This window comes from Spermophilus citellus (assembly GCF_964194105.1).
Source record: "Spermophilus citellus genome assembly, chromosome: 5".
NCBI lineage: Eukaryota > Metazoa > Chordata > Mammalia > Rodentia > Sciuridae > Spermophilus > Spermophilus citellus.
The window spans coordinates 159,718,810-159,730,812 of NC_138186.1; the positions used below are offsets into that span (position 1 = coordinate 159,718,810).

At 36.0% G+C, this 12,003-nt stretch overlaps 1 protein-coding gene across 7 annotated transcripts in view; it reads left to right on the forward strand.

Annotated features, from left to right (window-relative positions):
- ESR1 (estrogen receptor 1) overlaps window positions 1–12,003 on the forward strand; it is a 385,015-nt gene that overhangs the window by 146,467 nt on the left and 226,545 nt on the right. The gene's annotated exons all lie outside the window — the stretch shown is intronic.

Genomic DNA, 12,003 nt, shown 5'->3' on the forward strand with positions numbered 1-12,003 from the left:
AATTAATAGACACTGACAGAAGAAGTGATTCTCAGGAACTTTCTGCTATGGCTCTTCACAGCTCTTATATGGCATGAAAACTGAGGGATGGTACATACTATTTATTTTTCCTTCCATTGCCAGTGGAATTTTTTTAAAGCTGTTCATATCTTAATAGAGTAGACTGTGAGGTCAATGTGATCCATTTAAAAAGCATTTTTCTTGACACTTACTGCTTTCAACATCTTTAAAACTCTGCTGTAAGACTTGTACTTTTTTGTCAGTGTTTTTATAACAATTAGTGATATTATATGGCAATAAATAAGTGTGTGTGTGTATACACACTGTTAATTTTACTAGCTGATACTATCATAATTCAGAAAAATTAAATTTAAAATTTATATCTTGGTTAAGGTTAGTATAAATACTTAAAAGTCTGACAAACATCTTCATTTGTGGTTTTACTGTTGATTTGATTTTATATAATCTAAAATACTATTTTTACTAAGCATTTAATCCAATAATGAAAATGTATCTGATAAAGGTAAGGTTAGTGAATAGGTTCAGCTATATACTTAGGTAAGTCAAATATCAGGGACTTATTTCCATCATCAGTAAAAATGATTTAGAGTAGTGCAGGGGTCCACAAAGTTTTCTTTTTTTAAAAGGGCCCAATAGTGACTATTTTAGCTTCTGCAAGCCATTCAATCCCTGTAACAGGTACTCTCCTCTGGCACTGTAGCTTGCAAAGAATCACAGGCAATATGTAAATAAATGAGAGTGTTTATATGTCAATAAAGCTTTGTTAAAGTAGACAACTGACCAGAATTAGCTGGTAGAGCATCATTTACTGATCCATTATTTAATATTTATTTGATTTTATTTAGTCTTCATATCACAGTTTGTGGAAAAAATGGGTGGTTTTTAAATCTAAAGTTCTGATTATTCATGCTTTGTTGAGAACTTATTCTGTACTTTCCTGAGGGAAATAGAAAATGTGAAAGATATACTTCATAATCCCACAGAATTTAGAGATGTTTGGGAAGTTTATTTGGGGGAAACAAAAGTACTGGTTCTCATGACATAATTGTATAGTAAGTTAGTATAGATAAAGTGTTACTTTATGAAAAAGATAAGGAAAATAATAGATAAATGTAAGAGAAGAAAATAGTGTCAGTTATAAATGGAAACTTATTGAAATTGAAAGTAGAGATGGCTGTCTTCCAAGAAACAATAGCAGTATTTTTACAAATTATTTTCATCATATTTTTTCAACATTAGTAATAAACTACACAAGTTCCCATCATATTTAGTAGTATCTCCAGGCATTAAGACATCTGACCAGAAAATAAGAAAAAAGAAAGATACACTTAAAAAATATCAATGAAAAATCTGCTTATTGGTATGGTTTTTACCTCAAGTTCAATTTTTAAAAATAATTTCTGCTTACTCTTTGATACTTTACACACACACACGCAAAGCGCGCGCACACACACAGACACACACACTAATCTCCATCTTGTATTCACAGACTAAATAGTAGAATTTCATTGAAATTGTACCATATAAAAATGAGAGTTTTATCTAGGTTCAGAAAGTTCTTATATATCATGGTGTGGTCATATATATAAAATTTTTTCCATGGGGTGAAGATTGAGTACGAAGTTCTGCAAGAAACCTAGAAACAAGGCAAAATTATTACTTCTAGAGATATAGAGGGACCTTAAAACTATTAAGTTCATTAATTTATTAATTTATTCATTGAATATTTCTTCTAGTAAAAGTGCTATGCAAAGCCCAGGGGGATGCAATAATAGAAAAGACCTGGTCCCTACTCTCATTGAGCTTATAAGGTAGAAGTAGAAATGAATAAAGAAACCAGCAATTAAATTACAGTGTGACAAGTTTCAAGCTCCAGGTGAATGCAGCGTCTTACAGAAGTCTAAACTTGACTCAGTCCCAGGGAGTAAGGCTCTCAGAGAAAGTTTCCTGATTAAAATTAAGTCTGAAGGATGAGATAAGTGAGCAAGGTGGAGGATAGAATGTTTAGTTATAGAATGAGAATATAAGTGAAGGTCAGGAGGGAAGACAGAGTGCAGGGAGTTCTGTGAATAAAACTTCACAAGATTCATTTGCTATTAGATTGAACAGAGACGTTCCAGGCTGTTGATTCCCTTTCCATTTTAATGCTATTTTCATATGTTGTGTTGGTTTGTGCTGCTACAAGGGGATATGCCAGAGCAAGTTTAAATGTTTCCAATCCTGTTTTTCTCATCAGAGTCTTGATAACTTGGAACTAAAGGTTTTACTGAACTTTTGTGGCTCTTTATGAATCACACTGCCCCTCAAACACATTGAAGGACAGTGGAGGGGCTGGCACGTAGGTGGAAAGTTCTGAAGAGGCTGCGGCTCTCCCTGTTTTTCATGTTACTTAAGAAGAGAGCTAGGAGTGAGTATACATCATATTATTCTCATGTTCTAAGTGTTTTGGTTGAAGAGGTAAAGTGTTTGACTTGAAAGCACACAGATTTTTATCCACTACTTAGTCTATAAACTTGATTACTTAAGAAATTGAGTAATGGCCTCCAGTTGAATGCATTTTTTAAAAAAAAAATAAAAAGCAAAGTTAAGAATGCTATTAAAGTCAGAAGGATGAAATTGAATATTATATGAACTTAGTAATCATTGTGGGCATTGGATTATGCCTTAAGGTATGTTTTAGATAGAGACTATGGAATAAGTTACATAAGCAGATCCAGTTATAGGTTCGGTAGCTGATATTATCTTTGAGTGCTTCTCCAAGGAAAAATGGTTCTACTGAGTTCACTTCTCTTACATTATTATTTCAGAAACCCTGAGCCATAGCAGGGCCCAAGGCTATCTATACACCATTAACTATGCTACCACTTCATATTCTATCCATGTATTCAAGTCACTCAACATTAGACCAATATACATGGCCAAGGCAGGTGTTAACCCACAGGTGAGCTGAGATGGGACAACATGGTATCAGAGTGGAATCCGGTTATGTTTCAATGCAGTGGGGGGCTTACATCCAACAAGGATAACTGAGTGCACAGTCCACCTGGACCTTAGAAAGCATTGGGGTAAGCTAGTCCAGGACCCTGGATAGCTCCTGCAAAAGCTGCTGAAGGTGTGCAGAGGCTTACTTTCTAAAGAAAGGTCCACTTAGCTGGTTCCATTCAGTCTGTAGAGCTCTGTTGAGAGAGAACACAGTTATCCCAGGATTGACAACTCACGCTTGTTCACTCAAGATTAATTAGTTTTCATATTAGTGTCCAGCCTTCTGATTGGTAGGTGAACCCCTATCTGGAAAGGGTTAGTGAACAGGTAGGCGTGGGGGCTCCTCTTGCATCATGTCACTGTTTTATACTGGTGATCTCCTCAGAGATGTGATTTGGATCCTGATAATATATGCACATAAAAATATGAAGTCTTTTTTCTCCACATTTCTATACTTTCCCCCCCTTGCAGTACAGTCTCCATGCAACAGCAGAAGAGATCTTTTAGATACTTAGCCAAACCATATGATCTTGAGCTTAAAACTCTCAATGAACTTAGAGTAAAATTTCCTTTGTATGGCTTACAACGGTCTACCTATTTCTAATACTGTTTACTTCTCCCCAATTAATGGTGGTCCAGCCACACTGGACTTCCTTCTTCAGAACCTAACACTTGTGGTTCTCTCTGTTTTATTGCTTGGAATGCCCAGATTTTCCCTGGCCAGCTATTTGACATTCAGAACTCAGCCCATAACCACTTCCTCAGGTAGGTCTTCCTCAATGATCCTACCTAAAAGGATCCCTACAGACCATTGCCCTGAAGTGTTGTTTTCTAAGTGCTCCCTTACCCTATCTTCTTTTTTTTTTCTTTTTTTTTCAATTGATACAGAACAATTACGGTACTTATTTGTAGGGTACCCAATGTTTTGATACATGTATACATTGCATAATGTTCAAATCAGAGTCAATGTTACTTCCTCAAGCATGTATCATTTACTAGTGATGAAAACATTCAAAATCCCCTTTTCTACAAAAAACAAAACAAAAATCCCCCAAAATTCCCAAACCAAAAAAAAAAAAAAACACAAAACAAAACAAAACAAAAAAAAACTCCAATCAACAGTACTTCCCATTCCATCCTTCCTTCTATTTGTGAGAGGGGAAGCTGAGAGTTATTTCAACCAGCATCAATCCTAGGCCACTTCAGCTGGCAGCTTGGTGAGCAACACAAAGAGGAAGGGGTTAAAAACCCACAGCCCTTGCTTTTTTCCCCCTCTCTCTCTCAGTACATAACCCAAGAAGAAATAGAAAGAAAGACACTGGGGTGATATAGGCAGTGACTATCCATTATCTGACTGTTGTGACCACGTCAGTGGTCTCAATTCTTATTCTATCATTTTTCATTAAGATTTTTTTCTTTTCTTTTCTTTTTCTTTTTATGTTGTTTGGTTTGTGGGCATACATACATTCATATATTTGTTTCTTTTTTCTCATTTTCTCTCATTTAAAAATATAGTTAATTTTCCTTGCCTTATTTTTTGAGTGTTAGGGTTTTTGATGTGGTTAGTTTTGGTTTTGTTTTATTTGTCTCTCTCTTTTCTTCTCCCACTAACAGCCAAATTCTATTTTTCTTTCTTTATCTCTCCCTTTACTTTGTTTTTGTTATTTTTTCTCCTCCTTTCTTATAGCCATCAAAATAATTTCTTCTGGCTCTTTGGAAATATATAATGCATTACCATTATCTGTGGTCACTCTTCTATGCATAGTGTACCAGAACTTCTTATTTCTATCTAAATATAACTTAGTATATTGACCATCATTTCCCCATTCCTCCCTCTCCCTAGTCTCTGGTAACCGACATTTTACTCTCAACTTCTGTAAGAACCACTTGCTTAGATTTCACATATCATGTAAGATCTTGCAGCATTTGTTTCTGTGTCTGGCTTATTTCACTTGACCTAATGTCTTCCGGGTCTGTTCATTTAATTTTAAATGACAACATTTCCTATTTTTATGGTATAGTAGTATTCCATTTTGTGTGTGTGTGTGTGTGTGTGTGTGTGTGTGTGTGTGTGTGAGAGAGAGAGAGAGAGAGAGAGAGAGAGAGATTGATTATCTTTTCAAAATTTGATGGGCACTTACACTGATTCCATCGCTTGGCTGCTTTGGATATATACCCAATTGTGGGATTGCTGAATCATGTGATAGTTCTGTTTTTTAATTTTTTTAAGGAATCTCCATACTGTTTTCCATAATAACTCTGCTAATTTAATATATCTACCAAAGGTGTGGAAGGGTTCCCTTTTCTCCATATGCTCACTAGTACTTATCCTTTGTATTTTTTGAAAATAACCATTCTAATTGGAATGAAGTAATATCTCATTGTGGTTTTGATTAGCATTTCTCTGATGATTAGTGATGTTGAACATTTTTTATATACCTATTGGTCATTTGTATGTCTTCTTTTGAAAAATGTCTATTATCTATTTTAAAATTAGGTAACTGGGAAATTTATTGTTTGCTTTTTTTATTTGTTTTTATGTTATTGAGTTGAGTTCTGTGTGTATTCTGGACATTAACCCCATACCAAATGTAGAATTTGCAAAAATTTTCTCTTGTTTTATGGTTGTATCTTCACTCTGTTTTTTTTTAATTTATGGTACAGATTATTTTTCTTTAATGCCCTTAAAGCTTTATGAAGATGTCCTGTTTATTCAGTTGTTTGATTTTTGTCTGTCTGCACCAGGTACTTCCTCCCTATATTCCCACACAAACTTGGATGTAAACTCAATGGGAGCTGATTTCTGGTTGCTATAGCTCCTTTGCCTTTAGCACTGTTGGACACATATGCACTGAATGGAACATGGGTCAAATGAATGATGGATACTGGGGTCAAAAGAATGATGGATAAAAACTCCTAGAGGATCTTTAAAAAGGCAGATTAGATTGGCAAGAAAAGTGTAATGCAAGTAGTACATGTGATATAAGATTGAAAAGAAATGGAGGATTTTTCATAGGCAATAAGAATTTTGGAAGATAATTTCAGAAATGTGAAATAGGATAAACCAAGAAATTGAGTAACTCAGCCTTGAGATAACAGAGGGCTTACTGTGCTCTGTCCCTGTTTCCCCTCTTTGGTGCTGTAAAAGCAGGCATTCTCCAGGTCTGCAATCCTTGCTTTCTCTTCCTCCTCCTTTTCTCCACACAGTTTACTAGGGAGTCTCCTACATGTCTGATATGGATTGAAATGTGTCCCTAAAAGAATATGCTGAAGTCTTAACCTCTAGTATCTCAGAAGGTGACCTTATTTGAAAATAAAGCTGTTTCAGATATAACTAATTCAGATCTTGGGGTAAGGTGGTCCCTTAACCCAACATGACTGATGTCCTAATGAAGAGGGAAAAGTGCACACTGACAGAGAGGAGAAATGCCATGCACAGTGGAAAGGCAGGTGGGAGTGGTGCATGTCTACACATCACAGAGGGTGGGCAAACACCAGAAGCTAGGAAGCAGTAAGGGAGAATCCTCCCTGGCAGATTTCAGAGGGAGCATGGTCCTGCCAACACCTTTATTTCAGACTTCTAGCCAGCAGCGCTGTGAGACAAAACTTTATGTTACTCAAGGCACTCATTTGTTTTGGCAAGCCTAGGAAACTGACACAGTATATAAGGCCCAAAGTATCACAGCCATGCAAATACCTCTCAAGTCTGGCTCTTGTCCCATCTTGGCTTCTCAGTGATTATGCTGTGTTTCCCTCTGCGACCAACCACTCCTCCTGACTGCTTGACGTATGGGTCCCTAACCTCACCACTGTCTCCAGCATCCAGATTTTCAAACTTGGGGTTAGTTACCTCCATGGTTTCTCTCTGCAATCTGTGTCTCTGATGTTACCAATCAGAATGATTGCATAGTTCTGTTGAGTCTATCTTTCAAATGCAATTCCCTTTATTCAGAGTTGGTCCTTTAACCTTTAACCAGGTCCAAACATTAATTCAGTATTTCTGTTTGTCTTCATTTGCTTTTTCTTCTTGCAAACCATTTTGCACACCACCAGTCTGTTAATATTCTTAAAGCAAATGACTAATCATATAAATCCTCTGTCTAGAATCCATGGAATAACCCATGGCTTAGATGGCTATTTCAACATTTATACTGTCTTGTCTAGCTTGTCTTTCCAGTTGTTTTTAAGTAACTGCTTGTACTTGCATGAAGTAAACACTAGACAGACTGGATTATTTACTATTCTACAAATGCAATCATTCCATGTCTTTTCATATTTCCCTATAAGAATTCTTCCTCTCTGGTCAAAAGTAATAATTGTCATCAGAACCTCTGATGCTCAGGCAAAAAGATCTCTCTCTCTCTCTCTCTCTCTCTCTCTCTCTCTCTCTCTCTCTCTCTCGACTTCCGTAAAACTTTGTTCCATCAAATCACATATATTTGTGTTTCTCCCATATTGATATTAGCTTTTCAGAGGTAAGGACCAAATCAAGCTTTGTATTATAGGAGTCGCTCAATGAATAAATCAAAGAATGAAAGGAAGGTGAAGCTTGGTTTGTGGACTTTAAGCAACATAAAACCATCATAGGATGAAATACTCTTTAATGAAGTTTAACCTTCCACAAGCATGTAGGAAAGTTCAGGGAAGGGAGCAAATGAAAGCATAAAGACTAATTTGGGTGATGTTCCGTCAGTTTAGGTACATTATAAATTTGGACATTTCGGTGATTGTAAAATGGGAAAAAAGGGAATAAAATGGAAGGTTAAAAAGATCATACATTGTATAAAGATGATTAAATATGAATTATCCAGGAAAGAAAGGAGTTAAAAGAGTTCCAACAGAGAGGGAGTGACCTTGGAAATGAATGAACTAGTGAATTCAAGAGGAAGGCCAATTAGTAGGGGCACAGGGTAAGTTGAATTCTAGACAGGCTGAGTTTGAGAATGTAGCTGGGTCTGCAGATGGAATTATCCAGCAGCCACAGAAACAGAATCAGCACTGTGCAGACAGTTCAGGGGTGATTTGAATCAATTTCCTCAATTAATTTTAAAGGAGCATGATGAGAAGAATGGTCTAAATACTCCTTGAAGGTTGTACATTATTAATAATGGAGAAATAACTGTATACTTCCCCTTACCTAATACCTAAAAGTCCCTGATATAATCACGTGAAATAGAGTGATGGTTTATTTTGGCTCACAGTTTTGGAGGTTTCAGTCTATGGTCACTTGGCTTTTGGGCCTGTGGTGAGGCAGACACAATGGGGCAGGAGCTTGTGGCAGAAGAAGCCTGTCCATCTCATAGTAAGAATAGGAAAGGAAGAAAGGGGCTGAGATCCTCAGATTGCTTAAAGTCCCTAGTGACTTTAAGACCTCCCACTAGGTTCTGCCTCTTAAAGGTGCCTCCACTTCCTGTAGCCCCATGGCTGGGGACTGAGCCTTGACCACATGGCCCTTTGGGAGATACTTACTCAAACCACAGCAGAAACTCTAATATGTTGAAAGAGTTCCCTGAACTTTACCAAAACCTTGTAAGAAGCATGTTTATTAATAAAAGTAGGCACAAGACCCTTCTAAACAAGAAAATCACAAATCAGCTGAACAGGGACAAACAATGCTCTCCAGGAGATTATAATTGAAAAGAGAACATGCTGGTACCAAGATAGTACTAAAGCACAGGAACAAATATAAGCATTTTTATGATGCTCAAGTAAGAACTACTTTTTTTTTTTTGCAAATTATTTGTATTGTGGGAGTTCATAGCCCACTTTTCTGACCAAGAGTTTGCCTAGTCTTTCTACTGTTTCTACTTTTAATTTTCAATTTTCCTTCTTATGGTAACATGCATATTATGCAACAGAGAAATAAAAGTATTGAGGCTGAAGAGCAGGAGGTCTTTAGTGTCTACACAGATGCACTGTCATAGAATTTTCATATGAAAGTTGTTATAATGAATCTTTTTTGGAGAAAGAATTACCTGCAGGTATTGATAAATTGATAAAGAGGCAGAACCTAGTGGGAGGTCTTAAAGTCACTGGGGACTTTAAGGAATCTGAAGATCTCAGCCCCTTTCTTCCTTTCTTATTCCTTGCCATGAGAAAGAAGGACAGGCTTCCTTTGCTACAAGTTTGGCTCCTGGTTCTCCTCAGAGAAGAAAAAAAAAAAAAAAAGACACACCATGAGAATCCAGATCTGAAAGCCTCATTCCATGCAAGAATCCCCCATTACCACTTTTAAGTGCTTGTCACTCTTATTGCATTAGTACAAAAATTAGACATGTGTGTATGCACCTGCATGTGTGCATTTGAAGAAAGTCTCAGAAAAGGTAAAATCACAGTCTTCCTACATGTGAAATGACAGTGGTTCTTCTTTTCTGTCCCTTTGGCCAGGCAATCTTTTTCTTGGAGGTAATTAAGACAAAATGCCTCTGACAAATAAAATCAGTATAGAACCCCTATTTTTTTGGCAGCTTTTGTGGACACAGCTGAAGCTTTCAGAGGTCTTTAAAAACCATGGCAACAAATGCCTTTGAAGGGTAAGCAAAGGTTCCAAATGTTTTTAATCGCTGGTGTTTTTTATGCTACCACTTCAAGCATTCTTCTTTACTTTTTGTTCACCTGATTGAAATTAAATTCCCAATTTCCCTACTAAGTGGTTCTATTCTGGTCATGGCATTGATTATTTCCATTAAAGTGGTAGTTTGTGCTCATATACAGTGGTTAAGCTCATCAACAATTCCATTAGAAAGCCCCATTTATGAGTGGCAATAATTTCCCACAAAAATTATAGATAGGCTTTAATGGGCACATTTGCAAAGGGTATCAACTAGCCCTCAGAATTATTGCTGACACTGTTTTTGCAAAACCTTACAGTAGTGGTCTGTGGTCTCATCCTGCCAGATTGGTCCCTCTTCCATGGAAAACTTCTGTTGATACCGTCATATCCTTTTTTTAAAGAGAAAGGTCTGTTTCTCTGATACTCATTCAGAGAAAACTATGCATTTAAACATGGACTGATATTTTCTGAATTCATATTGTACAATTTCAGCACTATAGATCCAGGTTATACCTCACCTCCTTTCCTGAAAAAAAGCCCCATTTGCTGCAAAATACCACATGCAAGTAAAATCTATTTCATAAATCTGCCATCCCACTTTATAAAACTTTTTCTTGCTACTATATTAATTCTGCATTTGTATATGAGTTAGAAAGCAGATTTATTTATTAATATATTTTAATATGGAAGATACTTACTTGAGAAAAAGAAAATATAGTGGGGAAAGTACTCTTATTGTCTCCCACACATTTTTGTATTCTTTAGCTGAAATAAAGAGATTTTATCTTTTTCATTGCTAAGAAAGAGAGGAAGAAAAAAAACCTTAATAATTAAATTCAGTGTCTCTCTGTAATAGGCCTATATTCTTTGTTTTCTTTAAGAAAGAGTAAGTGGATTTTAAATTTTATCCAAATGAATATTATGAATAAATGCAGAATTACCATAGTAGCAAGTAAAAGTTTTATAAAGTGGATGGTAGATTCATGAAATAGAATTTTCTTGTATGTGTTATTTTTTTCAGAAAAGGGAGCTGTTTTAGGCAAGAGGATAAGGCATAACTTATATCTATAGTGCTGAAATTGTAAAATCATCATTCAGAAATCACCAGATTTAAGAATTTATAGGTGGCTGGTTAGACTACATTTACAAATATGAATTATTTTGTGATTAAAATCTAAGCACAAAGATCTAGAAGGATGGCCGTATCAATTTAGTTTATTTCTGTGTTATGCACAAAGAAATTATGGTTTTTAAGATAATAAAAATTCACAATTCACTTCAGAATTACTGATAAAGAATTTCATTTGAAAACCATCACTAGTGTATGTTGACACTACTGTTAAGCAGTTCATGATGATGTAATGTAATCACTATGGAGGGGATTTTTCTCTTTATTTTTTGATTTCTAGCACATTGGTCATTCCTCCCTGTCCACCAGCACCTGCAGGCAAGCCTTGCCCTCACCCTCCTACTTCAGTTCCCCTTTCTTCCTACTTCTCTCCCCTTAGCACATGTGCACTCTGAATGCTCTTGGAGACTTCCCAGCTCAAGTTCCCCGCATCCTCTTCTTCAGAGAGGGCTAACTTGTGGAGCTCAGGTACTTAAATTTTTTTTTTATTTCATTGGAATGGATATTTATTGAATGACCGTTTTAGTTTGGAAAGGTGAGAAATGCAAGCCATATCATCCATAGACCCTCCAGTCCAATGAAGGATTCAGCTGGAACATTAATTGAACACCCAGGTTAAATTTAGCACTATAGGCTGTACTGAAGCTTTAGAAAGGAGCAAAGGAGTATTTCAAGAAGGACATGTGTGAGTTCAGAGTAGGGTATAAACACAATGCTCTAGAATAGGCTAGAAGCCTTTGTGGGGCAGACGGTGTCTGATTCTGTCCAGAACACCATGAAGAGAGGCTACTTCATCGCAAGTAACCTGAGATTTGTTATTAGTTATTAATTGCATACTTAATTCTGCATGGTCAGTACTGTAAAGTAGCAGATAGCAACTTAGAGTAGGTTTTTAACTATTTGTAATATATTTTTAAATATTCCCAATGAATATCTTCAGCAACAAGTTTATTATGTATCTAGAGATTGGTTATATTTTGTAGGATGTGGGTAATAGAATATTTCCACTTATTTTTGAAGCTTAACATGGTAATTATATCAACACAACCTGGACATTCTCTTCTGTAGTAATATATAATGCAGAAATTGTGTAGGTAAACATACTGTATTTGATGTTTTTTATGATGATTTTAGGTAAATAATTGGTTCCAAGTAAAGATTTATTTAGGTAGGCCTGATTTAGACCCAGTTATTATTATGTTTGCAGTTTTCTTGGTTTCTCCCCTGGTTTTAATTCTGTGAGATATTTATCAAGGATGCTTTAAAATTGGCTAGAGCCTTTTTCATCTAAGAGTTGATAGTAAGCTTTTCTATAACC